A 5,953-nucleotide genomic window follows, 5' to 3' on the forward strand; every position below is an offset into this window, starting at 1 on the left:
TGTTCCTTATCGTCACCAAATCCTTTATGATTCTTGACTCACTTCCTGTCTTGAGTCAACCAGCTCTGGCAGTCCTACTCGATGAGTTCATCCAACTTTCTTTGGAAACCTTCCAACTAAAGCTCTAAGCTTTCTAAATAATACATCTTAAACTCCATGTGAAAAAACTTATACCAAGTACTTGTTGGCTTCCCATCTGCTTTTCTTGTCGCTTCAAAGTGTGAACCAAAATCCTTTATAAATAAAACCTCTATGTCCATCATAAGCGCGATTAGGATTTCCTTCTCCTATCGGCTAGTCCTTGTGTCACTAGTTCATGGTTGCCATCTAGCCAACCAATCCCTCATCTCCCAACAACTCGACTTCTTCTTTATCATTGAAAATCATTGAATCTAAAATTGTAACGAGTGACATTCAATAGTCCATGTGGCTAGGATAATATCAAGGGCATTCTGATCATGCTCTACCTTTGCTCGATGAGTAGCTCACTTTAGATGATTCCACCTGTCCTCCAGAGCCCTAATAGTTCCTTAACGTTGGAACAACATCCCTTTTTCCTTAGTAAGAGCTATTGATCGCCTTCTCTGCCTCATTGGGCTAACTCCTCTGAGTACCTCGAGCATTTGGATTTGCTTGAGGTTACTTAAGCTTGAAGTGACCTGTCAGAAATAAAAAGAACGTCCAGTTACGTTCACTACACCAAATACCCATTTCCATAACACATGAATATAATAGAAATGAAAAAGTATTATGGTAAATGTTATGTATGTAGTAAATGAAAAAGGCGGTAATATTTTGGGAGCCCGCCACTTTACATTTTTTTTTCAGAAAAAATCACACCAATTTCGGACTCACCATTTTCTTCTTCGGCTAAGCAAAGTCCGAACTCTGTCTTGGGTTTCATCATCCCTGCTTCAAATCTGAGCTCACATCTCCTCCATCCCTCAAATCTCAGCCTCCATCCCTCATATCTCCTCCATCTCTCTCTCGTCTTTCTCTATCTCTCTGTCAGTAGGGTTCCATTCGTTGGGTTGTTTCACTCCTCTTCAGACTTGGCAAGCCAGGTAAGGATATATAGTTTTAGGTGTTATTGATCTGGGTCGTTGTTTTTTTATGCTAATCGAGCTTAATTTGGGAATAAATCTAATGGGGTTGTTTGATTTTCTGTTTCCCTCTCGTGTCTTTCTCTCTACCTCCGGCCTCCCCCGACCTCTGCTCTCACACTCTCTCTCCATATTTCTCGGCAACGGACAGTCCAGCAAGCCGAGCAGCGGAGGAAGCAGAGCACCCACCGATGGCAACTTCTCCAACAGGCTCTGGGCTCGCTCTCTCTGACTAGCAGCGGCGCAGGAAGGGACTACTCCAACAGGTTCTGTCAGCTCTCTTCTTTCTTTGTGTCTTGGACTAAATTAACTGGTCATAGCGAATTGAGATGGATGTGAATATCTTGTTTTTAAGCGTGGTTTGATTTTTTTTATGTAATTTTCTTCAGTCCAATTTTCCTTACATATAATACAAATTTGTCTCTTAGAGTGTCCCTCAATAATCTGCAAATCGGTTTCCTTCTCTGTCAGCCCCTCCTCTCTGTATATATACTATAAGCACATAGGCTAAATATTAGATAAATGTAATGAAGAAGCAAAGCAAAGGAGAATCGAGTATATTATCTTAAATGAGATTGACACTTGGCCTTAATGTCTCTAGTTGTTTCAGATAATTACCTTGCTCCAAATACTTTATTAACTTTTTCACTTGATTGATTTTTTTTTTTTTTGGTGTCTTTTTTTTCTTTCATAATTTTAGTTCTTTTTGCAATTCCCTTTATGTAATTGGAAAAATAACAAAAAAGTATTGGGTTGTGACAATTGGGGCTAAAGATTGACTTGTGTGGCTTAAATAGAGAGGTGACTTTAACTTGCTATGGTGTGTTCTACCTGGCTCTATTTCTTAATTTAATGGTTTGAGTTTGTTGCCTTCCATAGCTTTGTAAGGTATATGTTTCTTCCCTCTCTTTAATATTATCAATTTTCATTAAATATTATTTGCTTTATGTTATGCTTTCTGACTTGACAGAGCCAAAAGGACAGCTTCTATTAATTAATGGCAAAACAGAAGATGAAGTCGGCAGAAGTTTAGAGAGAGTTTTACTTACAATGAGGATTACAACTCCAGAACCTAAGGTATTTTATATAGCTCCTAGTTGTGAGAAATAAACTTTAGATTATCTTTGCCATTATTAGCATTCTAGGCTGTATCAAAATGTTGAAAAAAGTTCATTGTTATACTTATATCAGACAGTTTAAGTTTGTTTCAAGCTCACTCTGTTGTGTGTTAATAAGTATAATTTCATTTTTCTAGTCAAAGGTTGTAAAAAACTATATCAGGATTGAAGGAAATTTTCTCAATTGAATCGAAAGGTAGGTTTTGAATTGGATTGAGGTGTAAGTTGAATAACATTTAAAATATCATAAAATTATGAAAAAAAAATAAGAATTTAACAAGCATAGATTCATAAGAATTGAAACATAGCCTTAGTTTGTAAAATGGCACATAATAAGAAAGCATTAAAAAAGGATTGTTTAAATACTTTTTATTTTCCATGTCTCGGATTGAAATGGTTTCAAAATGTAGGCTTCTTCAAAAGTTTTTCCAAACCATGGATCTAGTTGTTTTTAATTGTTGTGATGGAGGTGGGAGTATTTGATAAGGTTATGTACACTATATGTGTACATGTTTGTTGTAGATATTGGGATGTTTTTGTGAAGAAGCTATTGAATTTTTCTCTCTACTTTTTGTTTTTTTGATTGTATCTTGATGAGCTTGTTTGTCTTCTTATTTTTTCACTTTTCAACAGGATGTGGCATTTGTTGTTGATGATTGGGCTCTTGAAATTGCACTTAAGCATTATCGAACAGCTTTTACTGAATTAGCAATATTGTCAAGGACTGCTATATGTTGTCGGGTAACACCATCACAGAAAGCACAAGTAATCCTTATCAGTACCTGCTATATGTTATCACTGGACCTGTGATTAAATACATGGTACATTTTAAAATTTAAATTAATATGACCAGGATCTGGTAGACATTAGCTATGTGTTGACATCCCCTTGGGGAAACTATAATATTTCTCTATATAAAACGTATGAAACTGGTATGCTGTATAGTTAGGTTTCCTATCTTTTGAATGGGGATTGGAGTTCATGGACATGATTTGAAGCTAGAAAAGATATAAGATGTTTTTCTAAAAAAACTATGTTTTCTGGAGTTAAAAGTTTTTGCTGGGGAGCACTTGGAGTCCTGAAATTTATTGTTGATGATTTAGCATATTAACCCTCTTGTTAACTAGTATAGTTAACTGTTCTTAATACATCTTAATTGAAATTATCTCTAATCCTGTGAGTTCTCCTGGACAATGCCATTTATTTTCAACTTTTATATCTTTTATAATTGACATGTAAACATTATTCCTTCTGATCTTGTATATTATTCTTTTTTAAATGTCTGGTGTACTAACTTTAGCATGTTTTCAGCTTCTCTTTTGTTTCAGGTGTCTCAGGGACTAGTCTTTTTAATTCTGTTAGCTTGATGGCTTATAATGTTTTCTACACTAGTGTTCCTGTTCTAGTCAGTGTCCTGGACAAAGATCTTAATTAGTGAAGAAACAGTGATGCAGCATCCACAAATTTTTAATGTTTATTTGAGATATTTTTCCCATCAGAATTGCCAATGGGAATTTACTGTCTAACCTAAAATGCTAATTTTTACTTTGTTTTTTTATTCTTGGGAACAGACTTCTGAATCCTAGCACATTCGCTGGATGGTTTGGAAGATCTCTTTTTCATGTGAGTTGTGTTTTTTAAAATAGTCGAACTCCTAAACAACTATTTTTGCTTCTTTTGTTCTTTTATATTCAGGCCTACTGAATTATTTAGTTTTAAGCACTTTGACAAAACTTGAACTTAAATTTAGATGTTACTTAGAGAACCATTACATTGACCAAAACTTTGGTTGCTCAAAATATAGAGATGGTTGTTGCTTTTGATCCACTGATACTGATTCCTGGCTTGATTGATGTCCAGGCAATTATTGTATTTGTAATCAGCATACATGCCTATGCTTATGAAAAAAGTGAAATGGAGGAGATCTCATTGGTTGCTCTCTCTGGATGTATTTGGTTGCAGGCTTTTGTTATGATATTAGAAACAAAGTAAGTTTCTTTCTATTAAGCATGCTTTGTTGATTCAAATTTGACTCTTCGTAAAGCCTTCTTGCTGCTTAATCTAACAAACACTGAAATGGTATTCTTACAACATTCAAATATTCTTTTTAGAATGCCCTGACTTGAAAGCTTCTTAGAACTACAGAGGAAAATTCGTATAATTCAGTGTTATTTTATTTATCCTGATTGCCTAAGTTTTCCTTTGATCCTCGCAGCTCTTTTACAATACTACAACATCTTACTATATGGGGAATTTGATTGCTTTTATATCATCAACTGGATCTTCAGCGCCATCCCATCATCAGGGATGTATACAATTATGTTTCGCTTGTGTAGACAATCGTCTTATTGGATAACTTTGTTTGTAAGTTTTTCTTGACCATCTTTTGAACTTAAAGTAATTTTAACAATAGGATGGCCCGTCTCTGAGTAGCATCTGGGGTTTCAAAGGTAGATGAAAACAGGATAGCTTATAGCTTACATATCAGGACATTTTGGTCTTATATTTGCATGAAAATTGGAAACCCCGGATAGTCTTCTCAGAGGCAATCCATCCTACTATGGAGAATGGCTTCGGTACTCCATTTCATATATGCTTCAAATTTTGAGGTTACAACCAATAATATGGAGTCGATGATAGAGACCCAGGCCTAGTTTCATAATATTTAGCTATTTGACTTACAAAAGATAATTAATAAAATTTCATTCAATCTCTTCCTTGATGCAACATCTGATCGTTGGTAACCTGAAAATTCTATTATAGAGAAGTCAAAGTCAAGGCCATTGTTGGCATTGCAGTTTTATATACTAATAGAAACTATTTTTACTTTTTTTTTATTACAGCTCATAGTTGCAGCAGGGATGGGTCCGATTCTTGCTATAAAGTTCTTCTGGTACACGTACAGACCAAGTAAAATCAATACGCTTCAGCAGGCTGAACGTTTGGGTGGACCTATTCTGTCACTGGGCAACATTGAGCCCCAAGCAAGATCAATAGAGAAAGATGTTACTCCTTTGTCCATAACTCAACCCAAGAACAGAAATCCAGTTTATGAACCCCTATTATCAAATTCACCAAATGCTACTCAAAGATCTTTCGAAGCTGTTCCACCTTTTGATTTTTTTCAGTCACAGTCCCAATTGTCCTCTTCCAACTACTCAAGAAATTGCAAGGACAACTGAGCTACAAAATAACAGATATTAGGTGCAAAAATTGAACCTTACCGCCATTTTGCTTCTAGTGTAGATTAGCATTGTATTTGTATGTAACAGCCTTACCTATACTACTTGATGTATTATATGTTTTTGTTTTTATGAAATTTTCAAGTCTGCTACAGTTTATACACATTTTCTTGACTCATCAATGGTTCTCGTCTCTTTATGATAGTGAATTGGCAGAAGTTCCTAACGTTCTTCCTCTTTAAATGAGGTACACATTTGGATTTTTATCCTGATAGATTTTGTTGTTACAAACCTTAAGATTGACTGCTTTATATTAACTTCATTGTTATATTAGCTGGTTTGTTTACATGCAGGAGTCTTCCATTTTAAATGAGCACATGGTTGTGCTGTTGCCTGGAGCTTTTTATGCTCTTTCTGCTGGTTATAAGGTATTTGGTGATCTATCCTAGTACTAGCAGGCTATAAATTTATACATCCAGTTATCACTACAAAACTAAAACTAGATAATTGTTGTTGTAGACGGAAGAACTTGAGCAAGACTCGATGCATG

The 5,953-nt window shown here is 35.2% G+C and overlaps 1 pseudogene; it reads left to right on the plus strand.

The window, feature by feature from the left end:
• Positions 1 to 2,153: 2,153 nt before the first annotated feature.
• LOC133817212 (phospholipid-transporting ATPase 2-like) lies at positions 2,154 to 5,434 on the plus strand (annotated as a pseudogene).
• The last annotated feature ends 519 nt before the right edge of the window (positions 5,435 to 5,953 follow it).

This window comes from Humulus lupulus, chromosome 1, assembly GCF_963169125.1.
Source record: "Humulus lupulus chromosome 1, drHumLupu1.1, whole genome shotgun sequence".
In the NCBI taxonomy this organism is placed as follows: Eukaryota; Viridiplantae; Streptophyta; class Magnoliopsida; order Rosales; family Cannabaceae; genus Humulus; species Humulus lupulus.